This window comes from Apodemus sylvaticus, chromosome 15 (assembly GCF_947179515.1).
Source record: "Apodemus sylvaticus chromosome 15, mApoSyl1.1, whole genome shotgun sequence".
Classification (NCBI taxonomy): Eukaryota; Metazoa; Chordata; class Mammalia; order Rodentia; family Muridae; genus Apodemus; species Apodemus sylvaticus.
The window spans coordinates 34,467,332-34,483,175 of NC_067486.1; the positions used below are offsets into that span (position 1 = coordinate 34,467,332).

Here is a 15,844-nt window from a genome sequence, read left to right on the forward strand (position 1 = left end):
TTATGGAGCGAAGATGATGTGGTGGGGGTCATTCCCTCTGTTGATTCTCACATAGGACACAGGTCCAGCGATGGACTGGCTGGCAGACAAACCTCCTATGTGCTCAGTTCCTTGGTGCAGGCAGACCCCTGGCGGTTTGCACCACCAGAGATCTAAAGCTCAGGGTGATACAGTACCTAGTGACACTTTTCTGTCCAGGCAGGCAGCGAATATGGCCGCGGAGCTTCTCTCCTTCTGCAGCTCTTTGGGCAGGACACAGTTCCCACTCCCGGCGGGTTGGAAGACAAACCGCCTATGTGCTCAGTTCCTGAGTGCAGGCAGACCCCTGGTGGTTTGCACCACCAGAGATCTAAAGCTCAGGGTGATACAGTACCTAGTGACCCTTTTCTGTCCCGGCAGGCAGCCCTTGATTTATTTTTGATCAGTTGTTTCAACCTCCTTTCTCTCTCTGTCCCTTCCTATTTGCCCTATCATCTTCCTCCATCTCTTCCCTCAAAATCCTTTTCCCTCCCTTGTCACTATTGTCCCTTTCTAGTTTCTGACTTCTACTTATATCTTTCCCCACCTGGATATTTAACTATCAGAGGCTCGTATCCATGCATAAGAGATATTTGCCTATGTTTATCTAATTGGCTTGATGAAGGAGAGACTTTTTTTCTTTTTTCTTTTTTGTAGAACTTGGCATTTAACTCAGTACCATGAAAACAGTAAGCAAGTGTTCCAACACTGAGTTATGTACACCACTTAATGAAGCAATTTTTTTTTTACAGTACTCAACTCTTCTTCCCCCTCCCCCTTAAATAGTTGTTTATTGGCAGTGGGTTGGAAGGGATGGCAGATTTAGCATTCACAGACAATAACAAAAACAACAACAACAAAACAACAACAACAACAACAACAACAACACACACACACACACACACACACACACACACACACAGGAGGGGAGCAAAAGTGATGGGGAAGAGCCTGAAGGCCCCTCTTCAATAGCAAGTGGGTAGGCAGGGCTCTGGAGTGTTGATGGAGCAGCCTTATATCAGCTCTGGTTAGCAGGCATGGTTAGAGATGTAGAGAGATTCACTGGCTGCGACTCCAGACTAGCCACTTGGGGTATTTCCTTGACAAGCGAGGCTGTTGGCCAGGACTTTACAAGTTCTTCTTCTTCCCACTCCAGGCCTTCAGAGCAGAGGCCTGCAGGACTCAGCCGTAGGAGAAAGTCAAGGACACTTGTTGATAGCATTGAGGTTGATGGATGCCTCTTCCTCACTCTGCCCTCCAGACAGGAAAGTGACCCCAGGGACAGCAGGGGCCACTGTGTGGCAAAGTGCTGTGAGTGTTGCCATGGCAATCTCCCCATTGGAAAGTTTGAGTGTAAGCATGTCCAGGGGTGACCGTGCTGGGCTTTAGCAATGAGCCTTCCAGATAGACATGGTGGTCATTCAGAGTCCTGTAGACAGCTCCCAGTACTTTCTCAGTTACATACTGGCAGCACCTCAAGTCATGGTCCCCATCAGGAAGAATTTCAGGCTCCACAATGGGTACAATGCCATTCTGCTGGCAGATGCTAGAGTAACGGGCCAGAACATTGGCATTTCCCATGAAGGCAAGGGGCAAAGGAGTATGTTCCCCAATCTTTAGCACACAGTGCCACTTGGCAAAGTTGGCTCCATCCTTCTTCTTACTCTGGGCACAGCGTTCAGATAGCCCATCCAGCCCTTGGGTAGTGGTATCACCATCGGTTCCTACCAGGGGCTCTACAACCTTATTTACCTTAATGCTACACCACCACCCTTGGACTTGATAACTTGGGGGCAGGGATATCTGTCATCTGCCTCTGTGTCTCATGGAAGAGGATCACCCACCCAATGCAGGGATTCACACGGTCATCAGCAGTCAGCAGCAGCTGGCAGTAGAAGCGCCTGTTCTCCTTGGTGTTCTTGGTGCCAATGGACTGCAGGCACTTGGCGATGATTCCAGTGGACTCATCTGCAGCCAGGATGTCCTTGCTGGAGCCACAATTCTGTGAGCAATGTCAGACAGCTCCTTCTTCTGCTCTGGGGTCAGTGCTGGGTATGAGTAGGGCATGGTACTGGTGGCAGTAGTTTCCTGGCATAGGATGGGATGGGTTTGCTAGGTACACCGGTGAGTAGGCAAAAGAACTAAGGCTCAACTTTTCTTTTAAATAACTCTTTCAATGGTATATAGATTTTTAGGTTTTAATGTTGGTTTCCCACCAATATTTGCATACTTTCTGGGATAACGCTATTCCAAATTAGTTCATTATGTTATTTCTTAGTTTACTAAAGCTTTGTGAAGAAAGAAAATATGCCTTATTTATCCTGCTATCTGTCACATGTAGTATGACCCTCAATGCTTGACTTATTTAGTCTAATGTATAAGTAGATGAATAATGCATTTTTCCATATTAATCATACTGGTGACATCTATAGCTTCTTCGTTAGTGTATTTTTATTTTTCAACTAGAAACATTTCCCAATTTTCTAATTCAATTATAATTATCTGGTCATAAATGATTAAATTATATTTAAAAGTTATTTATTGCATATTGAAATGAGAATGAAACTACAAGTTTATATTGTCTAAGAAGTTTGTGGACATGGGGAGTTATTAGATTACCATGATGCTTAGTAAGTAGGCTATAGAATCAATTTTGGTTCTTAATCAGGAGTTTAGGATTTAGCATAAATGAGTCTCAGAATATGATGAGAAAAAATTAATGTCAAGGCTGGAGAAAGGCATATCAACTAAGAGGCTATAATTACAAGTTTTTTCTTTTTTTTTTTCAGAGAACAATGTCAGGGGCCTCCCCCTATTGCTTTCTGCTTTATAGCTTTGGGCAAGAGTCTCCCATGGATATGGAAGATCAGCGCTTGGGGGTAGGCTGGCTGAGGAATGAGCTTATAGGGTCAGCTTGCCTCCACTGTACAGTGTCAGGGTTCAGATACCCAAAGCTCTATCTAGCTTTTATTTATTCATTTGTTTCCTTATTTTTTATTCGATATATTTTTTATTTACATTTCAAATGATTTCCCCTTTTCTGGCTCCCCACTCCCCGAAAGTCCCATAAGCCCTCTTCCCTCCTCCTATTCCCCCATCTAACCCTTCCCACTTCCCTGTCCTGGTATTCCCCTATACTGCTGCACCGAGTCTTTCCAGAACCAGGGGCCACTCCTCCGTTCCTCTTGGACATCATTTAATATGTGGATTATGTCTTGGGTATTCCACATTTCTAGGCTAATATCCACTTATCAGTGAGTGCATACCATGATTGATCTTTTGAGACTGGATTGCCTCACTTAGTATGATGTTCTCCAGATCCATCCATTTGTCTAAGAATTTCATGAATTCATTGTTTCTAATGACCGAGTAGTACTCCATTGTGTAAATATACCACATTTTTTGTATCCATTCCTCTGTTGAGGGACACCTATATGAGCAATAAGGTAGAAATTTGATAAAGAGAGCTATAAGTACAATATATTTAGCACAAAGTATCAATAAGGCAGTATACTGTCTAAGGAGACATTGAACAAAAATATCACATTGATTTGGGTGACAAAATGGTGGCAATATCTTGAATAAAAGATGAGAGACTGGGTCAGAAAATTGAAACTGTTTTAAGCTCAATACACTTGAAACAGCAACGTAAGCTCAGATGTGACCTCGAAGTCTTTAAAAAGTTTCCTGTTTAGGAATCTGGACAATGGTCCAGAGATGCTAATTCGTATATTCATATATACTAGTGACCGTGCTTAGCAATGCAGGAGATGTTGAGGAGAGAATACTTTTTATATAAGACAGAAGCACAGAGATACACTGAATTCAACAACCTAAAAGTGATCATTAGAAAGTTCCTGTGGAAGAAGACAGAGAAGCTGAGTGTGCTCTGAGATGCAAGGTTCTGTGGCTTTCACGGAAGAAGTAGTTAATGGCACACAGAAACCCACTCCCACCCATGCAATGCAGATGGCTAAATTTGCAGTGATTTAATGAGCCAGTTTACAAACATAATCACTGAAAAACTTGTGATGCACTTAAATTACATAAACTCCCAAATATATAATATTTCTTAAAAACAAAGCTAACAAAAATGCAAACATAATCACTTTTCAGGTCTTTTACTATCTACGAGTGTTATCCAGACTTCTGAGGCTTCAATATATATCCACGTGATGGGCAAAGACGAGAGAATGATGCTGTGTTCAGTCTTTTTCCACCAAGCCTGCAAAGAATGACACCTTGTCAATGGTGCAAATAGATTTTTCCCCCTGAATCAGACACTTTCATTTTCAAATACTGAAAGAGTAATTTTCCAACATTTTACCATCTTCACATATAGTACCTGTACATACACCATCATTTTTAAGTTTCATATATATTGCTAATCTTCTCCATCAGTTTCTTATGTGCATGTAAGAGAAAAAAATCTTTTAACTAAGCTAAGGGGACAGGGCTGGAGAGTTGGCTCAGTGTTTAAGAGCGCTGACTGCTCTTCCAAAGGTCCTGAGTTCAATTCCCAGCATCTACATGATGGCCCACAAACATCTGAAATGCATCTGATGCCCTCTTTTGGTGTGCCTGAAGATAGCTAGCGTGTGCTCATATACATAAAAAATAAACCTTAAAAAAGAAAAGCTAAGGAGGCAGTAAAAATTTAACCACGTGCTCTCTTGTGTTGCTGTGTACTTTGAAATCAGCAATGTTGGGAGCATTTAAGTCCATGAAAATGTCAAGTACTGTAAATAAAGGTTGGTTCTAATTCTGTTAATTATTACTACATGAGGCTAGCAAGGTGACTCTCTTAGGCCAAATCAGCCTACTTTCAAGAACTGGTTTGGTTCTTTGAGATAAAAAACCTTTCTCTAAAGCCCAGGCTAGCTTAGAACTCATTATGGAGCTCAGGCTGGACTTAAATTCATGTTTTTTCAGTCTCAGCTTCCTGAGTGCTGGCATTCTAAACTACAGACAAGTGCCAATAGGCCTGTCCCACTGTTTCCTTTTGTACTAACGGTTTGTTGGAACAGAGACCTCCTCATTTATTCATATACGGCCCACAGATGTTTATATAGAACAGTGGCAGCAAGAGGACACTGTAGTAGAGACAGTATGGTCTATAATATTCATTATCTCCTCATACAAAATCTTTATGCTTGTCATCTATCATAAGAAACTGTCATGGTGAACATCAGTATTGCATATTAAAGTTAACGGTGCTGTTGTCAGTCCAGATGTTACATGTAAAAACTGCAGATGGTTGAGAAATGTTTTCCTTACATCTGAAAATTACAGTGGCTGATTCAGCAAAAAAAGCTAATGACACCTCTGGAACAGGTGTGACATTCCAACATCTGGCTTTGTCTTGTCATTCTCCTCAATAACATAAACAAAATGCTCACTGTTGTCTACGTAAGGAAATTACAAATACATTTTTATTTTTAAATATTAGTTCTGACAGGCACAAGTGTTCTGGAAAATCAATACCAGTTTTCTGTGAGAATTTGATGGGCTTGTTGAATTTCCTTACGGCGAGTGCTGGATATTTTATGATTGCTTGTAGGTTGAAGGCTACAAACCCTTTACATCAGTAAACATCCTCTAAGCCTATGGTCCTACTGACTGTGCTGGTCAGCATTTACCAGAACTCTGCCATACAGTGATTACAGCCACAGTGGAGCTGACACTCCAGTTCCAGGTGAAGCTAGAACAAGCTGTGGGCAGTAAACCCTGCTGTGTCTAGAATACACTGCAGGACATGCAGAGATGATATGCAGGTATTATATTATTTCACATAAGGGACTTGAGCAGCCACGGCTCTGGTATCCCTGGAGGGTTCTGGACAAAGCCCCTCAAGGCTCTATACGTTGAGAGATTGGATCAGAGTCATCACACGTTTCATAATTTACAGTCTGATACACAATATAAGTCATAGAAAATAAATAAACAAATTAACTTCAAATTATGTCGACCACGGAGACGGTGAATGATAGAAGTGAAGGCAGCTGAACCTTCTCACTCAGAGTATTTTTAAAGGCTTTCTGAGGAAATGCAAGTCCAGCTGACGCACAGTCTTGGGACTGGGACACGGGGCTTGGCAAATGGAAAGTCTATACAAATATCCTGAGGACTTATTTTTTTTTTTAATTTAATTCCCTGCAATAAAAAGGAAATCACTTTCAATTGCTTCATTAATTAGAAAAGAAACTAAGTTTTAAATAATATTACTTTGGGTATAGGCAGTTGCCTTCCTTTGAAAAGCTCAAAGTTAACCACGTGTGGAAGTTAATTTCCCAAGTTTCCCTTTAAAAGTGGTGTGGAATTCTCTGAATGTTTACACACGACCTTCATTAAGACTAAGAATTTCTTCATTTAGATTTTGGCTTTACATGATGCTAAGGCGGGTTGTTTCCCCGCCCTTTATGTCAAAGAGTGATAATTCCTTCTCTTTCTTCTGGATGTGTTCCTGAGTCTCTCAGCCATCCGTGGGAGCAGGGAGGAAGTCCCCCCACTCTCTTACCTCACTTGCATTTGTTTGGTCTTATTCCATCAGACCTTCAGAGCCAGTAGGTCATATGGCTTGCTCTCTACTTCCTTAAAAACTCTGGCTAACTTTACTGTGGAGATGTATCTTCTGAGAAAAAAAGGATTTGTACATCCTAATTTTAAAAGTTCTCTTTGCGATAGGACTTCTTTTTAGGCAAAAACACTGTCAGTTATAAGTTGTTCAAATAATGGACTTGAGTTAAAGTTTGTAAACACTTGGAAGAGTCCACTGAAGTCTCTGGTTGCTTCTCACTTCCCTATCCTGATTCCTTCACATTTAAGCTTTGCTGATTTACTTTTCCAGGAGCTTCCCACCATGTCTTCTCCATGTTAGGTGTCTAGAAGTTGCTTGCTGACTGTATCCTGAAAACTATCAGCAACAATAAAAATGTTTGTGGAGTTAGGAAGAAAAACAGAAGGCAGCAAAGTCTGATGTTACATTTTTCATGTTTCAGGTAGGATGTGTTGCAGCGAATACTTATTGTATGGTTTTGAACCCTCCCTGCTTCTACCCAGATAACCAGAACTGAGAAGAGTAGCTCTGAGAGTCTTAAGGTTTGACTCCTATAGATATTTATTATGGGACTGAATTTCTTTCCTGAGTGACTAGGGAAATGAAATTGTCACCCATAGTGATGAAGAAGGGAAGCTTCTGGGAAGGATGAGGAAATCAATGAGTTGGGCATATTTAATTGTAGATCCCTTTCTCCCATTTTTTTTGAGTTGAACTGGAATGCTGAGCATGTAGTGGTTTGAGTCTAATAGGTCTTGAATGGGAACGCCATTTGGAGGGTGTTAGGTCCTTGACACAATTATGCAAAGCCATGGGTCTGAGTTGAAGGTGGATTTTTCTTTAGTATGCTTGAGAAATCCTGTAACAGAATATTATCTTTAAGTAACAACTATAAATTCAAGGCAAAATACCAAAAGGAGTCATACAAAAGCTCCAAGGAATTAATATACTAGTCAGACCATGGAGTAAAATTGGAGTATATAGGGAATAACTCTCAATGGTCAATTGGTCATTTTAAAGATTTTTTTTTTTTTGCTTATAGACTGCCTTTAGGAGTTTTCAGTGAAATGTGTTTAAAACTTTAACAGAAAAAATTAAGGTTTTTCTATGCTGAAGAAACAGAAGACAGAGTTAGGCCTGCCCACAGATTACAAAACTGTGAACTGGGAAACAAAGGGGCAGAGAAGAGGCCTCTGCATACAGATTCTGCCAAATGTATAGCTAACATATGGTCTGTTTCTATTAGTGGACATTATATCACTGAACAAGTGGGACTGGGCTTCATTGACATTTGACCTACTTTTAGAGAAACTGCCTACAGCCTGAGTCCGCTTAAATGAACTGTTCTCTAAATGAATAACTGATTGTTGGAGAATTAAATACAAAGTTTCCATTGATGCACGATATAATCAAAGATGCCTTAATAGATATTTAATGAACAACGAAAATAAAAACATTTCAACATAACTCAGATGTGAGTGAGAATCAGGTCAAAAGAGTAAAAAATAATTAATTAACTGTAATCATTGAAAAATATGCTTATAGCTGTTACCATGGGTGAATTAAATAGAAAACAAAACATGGAAAAGAATAAGATGAAAATTCTATATCCAAACAGCAGCATCTGAGTAGAAGGAAAGAATGGATACATTGATAGCAGTATGAAAATAAAAGTATCAGTGAACATCAAAATTTATAATATTTTTCAGTCTGAAAAAGCAAGAATATAAGAATTCAGAAGTTAAAACATATCATTTTCTGTGACAAAATAAAAAAAATCTGACACAACTGCATAGGAGTTTAGAAAATAGAAATGATACTGAGACAGAAAAATTAGGTACAAAAATCTGCTGAACCTGTCTTCAGTTTGGTGTAATACTCAACATTATGGATTAAAAAGGCCAGGGACACACAAACCAGGGCAGATAATAAATCACGTTGTCTTTGACAAAATCATAACTGATTTCCAAAGAACAACAGCAAGGGAGAATCTTGAAAGTAACAGGAGAAAAAGGATTATTATCTATTGGGAAAAAAATGATCGAGAAAGTCACTGATTTATTGTCAGAGACAGTGGACATTACAAAATGATGGGATAATGTCTTTAACATGCTAAAGTATGTAATGGAATCAGATAAAATTATAAATACAGCGAGGACCTGAAGAATTAAGTAGATGTGATAGAATTATAAAAGTCAAGCCAAGAATGGGAAAGGGTTCTGGAAAGGAAAAGAAAATGACCTCAATTATGCCAAATGTTGCTGGTAAGTCAAGATCAGAGTCTGGCCACTGATCTAAGCAATCTGGAAGCAAAAAATCTTGACAGGAACAGTTGTGGTAGAGTGACAGTTTACATTTTATTAAGAGTGGGACTTAGAGAGAATAAGAAAATGGAAATTGGAAACAACAAAAACAAGCTTCTCAAAAAATTCTATTTTGTTTGGGTAGGAATTAAGTAAAGTGTCAGTTAATGTGAATAATGGGAAAAAGTTAATGTGTTATTATATTACTATACTACAGTAGAGTACTGTCCAATACCATCAGAAAAATAGAAACAAAAACTGAAACTACCAGTTGAATTGGAATTAAATAATTATAAATATAGATTAGGGACTTAGAGTTTCATGTATCATTTTGACTTCATTGTTTATGACTTGATCATTTTCAATGTAATAGTTGAAAAGTATGCTCACTGAAGCTATGTAATATTTAGTGATTTTGTTATATAGTGCTTCAATTTTTCTTTTTCCATTTTCATGTTATATATTTCTTAAATAGAGAATAAGATGTACTTCAAAACTATTCTTGTAGTTACTTTCAAGGTAGATAATATATTTCTTTTAATAATAAGACTGATGTGATTTGAAGTTCTTCGTCCTAAATTACTTACCAAATACTGTGTCCTGACTGAATTATGTCACTCGTTATCTGAGAAGATTCAGTTACTTAGGTTTTTATTTCCATGAGCAAACACATTCAAATTTCTCGCTCAGGATTCTGGAACACTTCTCCCATTGTGAGGTATATGTAGATGTGGTAGTGGAAACCTTCTCTCTCTCACGTTCCACACCCTCATCTACCATCAGGGAGGGTAGGACAGGAAGACTCCCTTGGCATCAAGTACAAAAGCAATGGGGTAGTGGGGATCCCAGACACAAGCATCACCATCAGTGTACATTAAAGGAAGATCCTGGGGTCACTCACAGCTAAAGGGATGAAAAGAATCATTTAGCAGCTACAGCGTGGTGGTAAGTTTCTAACAACATGTCTGCTTTTTTTCAAGGATGTGTCAAACTAACAACGTTTCCGTTGTGAAGCATTATATTTCTATGTGTGTGTTCGTGTGTGTGTGTGTGTGTGTGTGTGTGCTTTTTCATATATTTTGGTCCTGAATATATTGAAGACAGATTGACTTGAAAACATCTGAATATATAAAAAATAACAGGGAATAATTCTCTGTTTGGTTCTCTGTCTTTGTGGTTAAAAGATACGTTTTCATTCAGTAGAGGGAAAGTGGATGTATTAACATCCAGTAATATTTCTATGACATCAGTGTGTTATCTAAACATGTACCAAGGTATCTAAAAGCATGCTTGTGTTCTGAATAAACACAGGCAAACCTTTTCTTATTTTTATTCCTTGAACAGTGCTGTAAAATTACTATCAACACTGGTGTTCTATGAGGTATTATGCATAATCTACAAATGTGTTAATGTAAATGAGAGGTTGTATATGGGTTACATAAAAATTCTATACTATTTTATATGAGAGACTCTGGAATTTGTGAACTTTATATCTATTACAATCCTTGAATCAATTCTCCACAGAAATTAGGAAGGCTTTAAAGTATGTACAAAAATGTGCCCATTTCTGATACATTTTGTGTAGAGAGTATACAATGAGAATTGATATATGTATAATGATAAAGCCCAGGGCAGAGAAGAAGTCCCGGAGGAAATTCTGAATCATCCACGCTTAAACTATTTTCAACATAGATTTAGTATTCTTCGTAAATCTTTGAACAGTGACAAACCATATAATTTTTGGTGAAAAGGAATGTCAACCAGAACAGCTCCCAATTATGGGGGTGAGAACTTATGGTTATTTTCCTAAGTAGAGAAACACTTTATTTAGAATCTATTGAAGTACTTCTTTCTCCTCGATGTTTTGGGCCATTGTTGCAACTGTTTGCAGTCACTTTTTTCTGTCTTAAAATATAAAGCAGATGTATTTAGATATACATTGAACCTGAAGAATTAGATATACATTCTCCTTTTTGAGAGAGCATTGAATAGATTTCAATTTGTTGGATAGAATATTTTATCTCAAATATGCAATGGAAGCCCTTGGGTTCAAGAGGATTAGGATTTTAATTACAACTCATTGAGACTCATGAATTACAGCTAAGTAATTTTCTTGTTTCAAAAGAAATGGGTACACAGATGTATGTCCTGAATACTTATAGAATCTTAATTGCTTGCAATGACGTGTGAAGTAGTATTTAAGAGTGTGGTTAAATGGGCTAAGATGTGGAGTTAGGACACTTCCAGCAGGGGAAACTTTAGTTAATATTGCTTCTGAGGTGAGTCCTTTTCTTCAGTTTTGTTTAAAAAAAAGTTTTTTTCTATTTAGAGATCACTAGAAATCAACTGACTTGTGATTTATGGCAAATGGCTGACATTCTCAAAGAACAGTAGCTATTAACAAAAACCCTTTTACTCTTCAGAAGGACACATGAGTAAGTACCAAGACATTGTCCTTGTGATCATGTTCCTCTGTGGTTTCAGTGGTACTGCGATAGTAAACCAGTTAGGATTGTGGAGCATTCCTTTTTTTTTTTTTTTTTTTTGGTTTTTTTGGGACAAGGTTTCTCTGTGTTTTTCCCTGTCTGTCCTGGAACTCACTCTGTAGACCAGGCTGGCACTGAACTCAGAAATCCGCTTGCCTCTGCCTCCCAAGTTCTGGGATTAAAGGCATGTGTCACCACTGCCTGGCTTGTGGAGTGTTCTTAATCTTGTATAAACCAAAGTACCAGTCACCAGACCAGACCAGGTGTGGTTCGGCTTTGGTGATTCCCTTGATCTTTAAGGGTTAAGGGATAGTCTTAACTGCATTAACTTTCTGATTTATTCTTCATTGAAATTAATCTTCTCATACAATATATTCTTATTATGGTTTTTCCTTCCCTTAACTCCTCCTAACTCCTCCATGCATCTCCAGTCATTCAATGCCACATCTTTCACTTTTAAGAGAACAGGCAGGACCAGCAGTCTCAGTTAATCTGGATCCCCAGGGCATCACAAATATTGGACCACCAAACAGGCAGCATACACCAGTGATATGAGGCCACTAACACACATACAGTAGAGGACTGCTGGGTCTGTGTTCATTCAGAGATGATGAACCTAACCCTCAAGAGACTGGAGGCCCCAGGAGTTTAGAGATCAGGTGGTATGGGGGATGATGCCATCCATGTGGAGACAGGGCGAGGGGAGGAGGTATGGGATGTGCAACAGTCGGAGGGTGGACAGGTGGACAGGGCTTGGTGGGGGTGGGGAATAAAATATGGAGTATATAAATACAATTAATTAATTAAAAAGGGGTTAAAGAAAACAAACTAGAATATATAAGAGAGGAAAAAACATGATAATTACACACACACACACACACACACACACAAACACACACACACACAAAACAAACACCCTAGAACCCATAACAACACAAATTGGAAAACCATGGCCTATAATAAGCCAAAGACTAATAAGATTAAAAAATATTATAAAAGAATCCACAAAAGACAATTGAGTTTATTTTATGCTAAACATCTGCTGATGGGAGTGGAGCCTGCCTACTATTAAGTATAGTTTATATACCCAGTGAGTCTCAGAGAAAACTATCTTTTTCTTTGCAAGTGGTTACCACTTGAAGGTTACCTCACTTAGTATGATGTTCTCCAGCTCCATCCATTTGCCTAAGAATTTCATGAATTCATTGTTTCTAATGGCTGAATAGTACTCCATTGTGTAGATATACCACATTTTTTTGCACCCATTCTTCCGTTGAGGGATACCTGGGTTCTTTCCAGCTTCTGGCTATTATAAATAGGGCTGCTATGAACATAGTGGAGCACGTATCCTTATTACATGCTGGGGAATACTCTGGGTATATGCCCAGGAGTGATGTAGCTGGATCTTCTAATAGATTGTTTTCTATTAAAAAATAAGGTAGTAAAATATACATTAAATGCTGTTGTGGGCCATGATCAACATGACACATTACAATGGAAATTGTGAAAGATTTATAAACAAAAAACTTACCTTAGAATCCGTCAGTGAAGACTAATTCAGTGTCTGACAAGGAGAGGTTTCTGAGTCTGGATCTTTGCTTTCAGTGTGCTTCGTGGGGCTCTAGGCAACTTAGGGAGCATCTGTGAACTCCTGTTCCCCCATTGTCAGATGGAAAATGATAAGACTGAATAACTGTGCCAAACACCCTGGACTTCTTGATGTTCCATACACACTTCATTCACACTATCTCACTATTATCATCCCTATGCAAGAAAGGCTTAATTATTTAGTTCCACTTTGGTCAGCAAATGAATTTTGACTCAGAGTAGAATAGACAACCTTGAGTTGTTTCCAAACTTAGAATAGCATCAAAGTATGAAGACCTAATGTCATTTACTCTATTCATAAGAATAAAAAAGTCTGAAGACATGTTCATTCTCTGAAAATCATATATTTGAGAAGATGACCATTTATTTAAATGTATAAAGCTTGGTATGTTTGAAGACAATGGTATTGCTTTAGAATTACTCATACACTGATATATTTTTCTTATTCTTGTATGTGTGTGTGTATATATCTTTTGTATGTATTCTTAAGTATGAGTGCATGGGCACATGGATACACATACATATGTGTGGAAAAAAGAAGCCAACACTAGGTGCCTTCCTCAGTCACCCTCCACATTACTTTTTGGGGGACAATCACTAACCTGAAGCTCCCAATTTGATGAGATTGGCTGTCAATGATCTTTAGAGATCCTCCTGTCTCCACCTACACAGTTTCTTGGATGATGATGATGATGTTGACATGTGTGTGTATGTGTGAGTGGGTGGCTATTTTCCAGGGGATCCAAATTCAGGTATTTATGCATTTTTCACAAGTACTTTGAGAATTGAGCTATTTTCCCAACTTCATTTTTTTAAAATTTTTTTGTCAAGTAGAGTTTTGTATAAAACTATATAAGTAATTTGGTATTGCTAATTCTAAATGATCAAATGTATCAATATCAGATTGTTAATACTAATACACCTTTTTGGGTTTTCAAGATGTTCTTATTTAAATGAAATTTGTGTTTATCCTGTTGTGTTTTTTTCTGATGTATTAGTACTGATAGGTTGTTGTATCTTTTTCTTTTTTTTTAAAGATTGATTTATTAATTTTATGTATATGACCATACTGTCCTTGACTCCCCAGAGAGGGCATCAGATCCCATTATAGATGGTTGTGAGCCACCATGTGGTTGCTGGGAATTGAACTCAGAACCATCGGAAGAGCAGCCAGTACTCTTAACCACTGAGCCATCTCTCCAGCCCCCTGTTGTTTCTTATGATAGAACATAAGCAGCTATGTGGCTGCTTTGTTGTCCCAACATAGATTTTAGAAGAGCTCTTCTAGGTTAATCAATTTTCTATTATTTACATTTCTTTATAAGATGGCACATAGCAAGAAATTCTATCTTCTGGTATTTCTTTCTTTTTTTCTTTTTATCTTCTGGTATTTCAATATGGATAATCTCTGCAATGCTTTTGCAGGATTGATGAAACTTTGAAAATTTTATGGTTTTTGCTCAAATTCTGTGAGAGAATTTTAGTAGATATACTGATTTATATTTTGGATAGGAGTTACAACCAAGGTCAAGTTGTACTTGAAGTTATTCTTGAAATTAACAGAGCACCTCTTACAAGGATACTATCCTTTTTAAAGCTTATTCCTTTTAAATCATACTCTACTATGACATATGAAATAATTACCATCACCAACAAACTTTTCTTTTATGGAAAGAATAAGTGCTTTGAGATTTAAATGTTTATAGTTTTGAACTCTCAATGAAGGCGTGGGCTTTTATTTTGTTGAGACATTGTTTTAAATCCTTTGTTTATTCCATGAGCTTTAGCAAGAATCATGGGATCATATTGAACAGCTCATCAAATATTGGGTGGGAAACATTAACTCACAGTGTAGAAGAGATGAGCACAGAATTCAAAGCTAATCCTATTGGTTTTGCTTTATATATAACAAATTGGACGTCTACATGGATTCCCTCTATTAATATTTAACATGCAAATATTTTTAACATAAAATCTATACATTCAGTCTATTAGTATGAAATCAGTACTTATTTAAATATGTTGTTCTTCATTCTATTGGAAAGATATGTGTTTAATTTCATCAGAAATAAGGACAAGCACACACACTTTCCATAATACATTAATAATGGAGAGAGATATCATTACTCACATTGTAAATTATACAGTAAGTCTTAGGTGATTTATTTAGTACCTTAAATCCAGCAAATCTCGCTGGTTGGCAGGAACTTGTAATGCATATTAATTCCATGCTCGAACCATATCTGAAATAATAAAATCAAAATAAGACTAATTCTGATTTTTTTCAAATATTGTATTTTAATTTAACATATGTTTCTCTAATCTTTTCAGCAGTGCTTAACGATTTAAAAGACACTGATTAAAGCATTTCCTCTGATTAATTTTGTTTTGGCTTTCTACTGTTGTATTATATTTTAAAATCAAGTGTGCACACATTGTCTGGATTAGAGGAGCATCTGCTCTTCCCAGTCTCTGCAAATATTTATATAACTCTAACTGCCACTCATTCGCTCCAAGTTCTGATGGCGTGCCTGTCACTGATTGCCCCTCCTCATTAAGCCACCTTCAGGATACAGAGATGTAAATAAAACAGAGAAACGTCCTGGAGTTTAGAGGTGTTTGTCTTCATCACTTTCCATCCAATGCCTGCTATTGCATTTTTTTAGAATTCATTTTGCTGTGGGGTTTTCTTTACCTCTGCTTTCTTTAATTTCATATCAGATCTTATTAAGCAACAAAATATTCAGGATATGATGGGTAGGCTCTTGCAAGAAGTACTGCTCTGAAAATGTATTACTGCTTTGAAAATCCTCTATAAAATATCAGCATGACATAAATCTTAATACTTAATTAGGAAAATTCAAATAATACAT

At 37.7% G+C, this 15,844-nt stretch overlaps 1 pseudogene; it reads right to left on the bottom strand.

Annotated features, from left to right (window-relative positions):
- Positions 1-1,046: 1,046 nt before the first annotated feature.
- LOC127666317 (fructose-bisphosphate aldolase A-like) lies at positions 1,047-2,085 on the bottom strand (annotated as a pseudogene).
- Between the last annotated feature and the right edge of the window lie 13,759 nt (positions 2,086-15,844).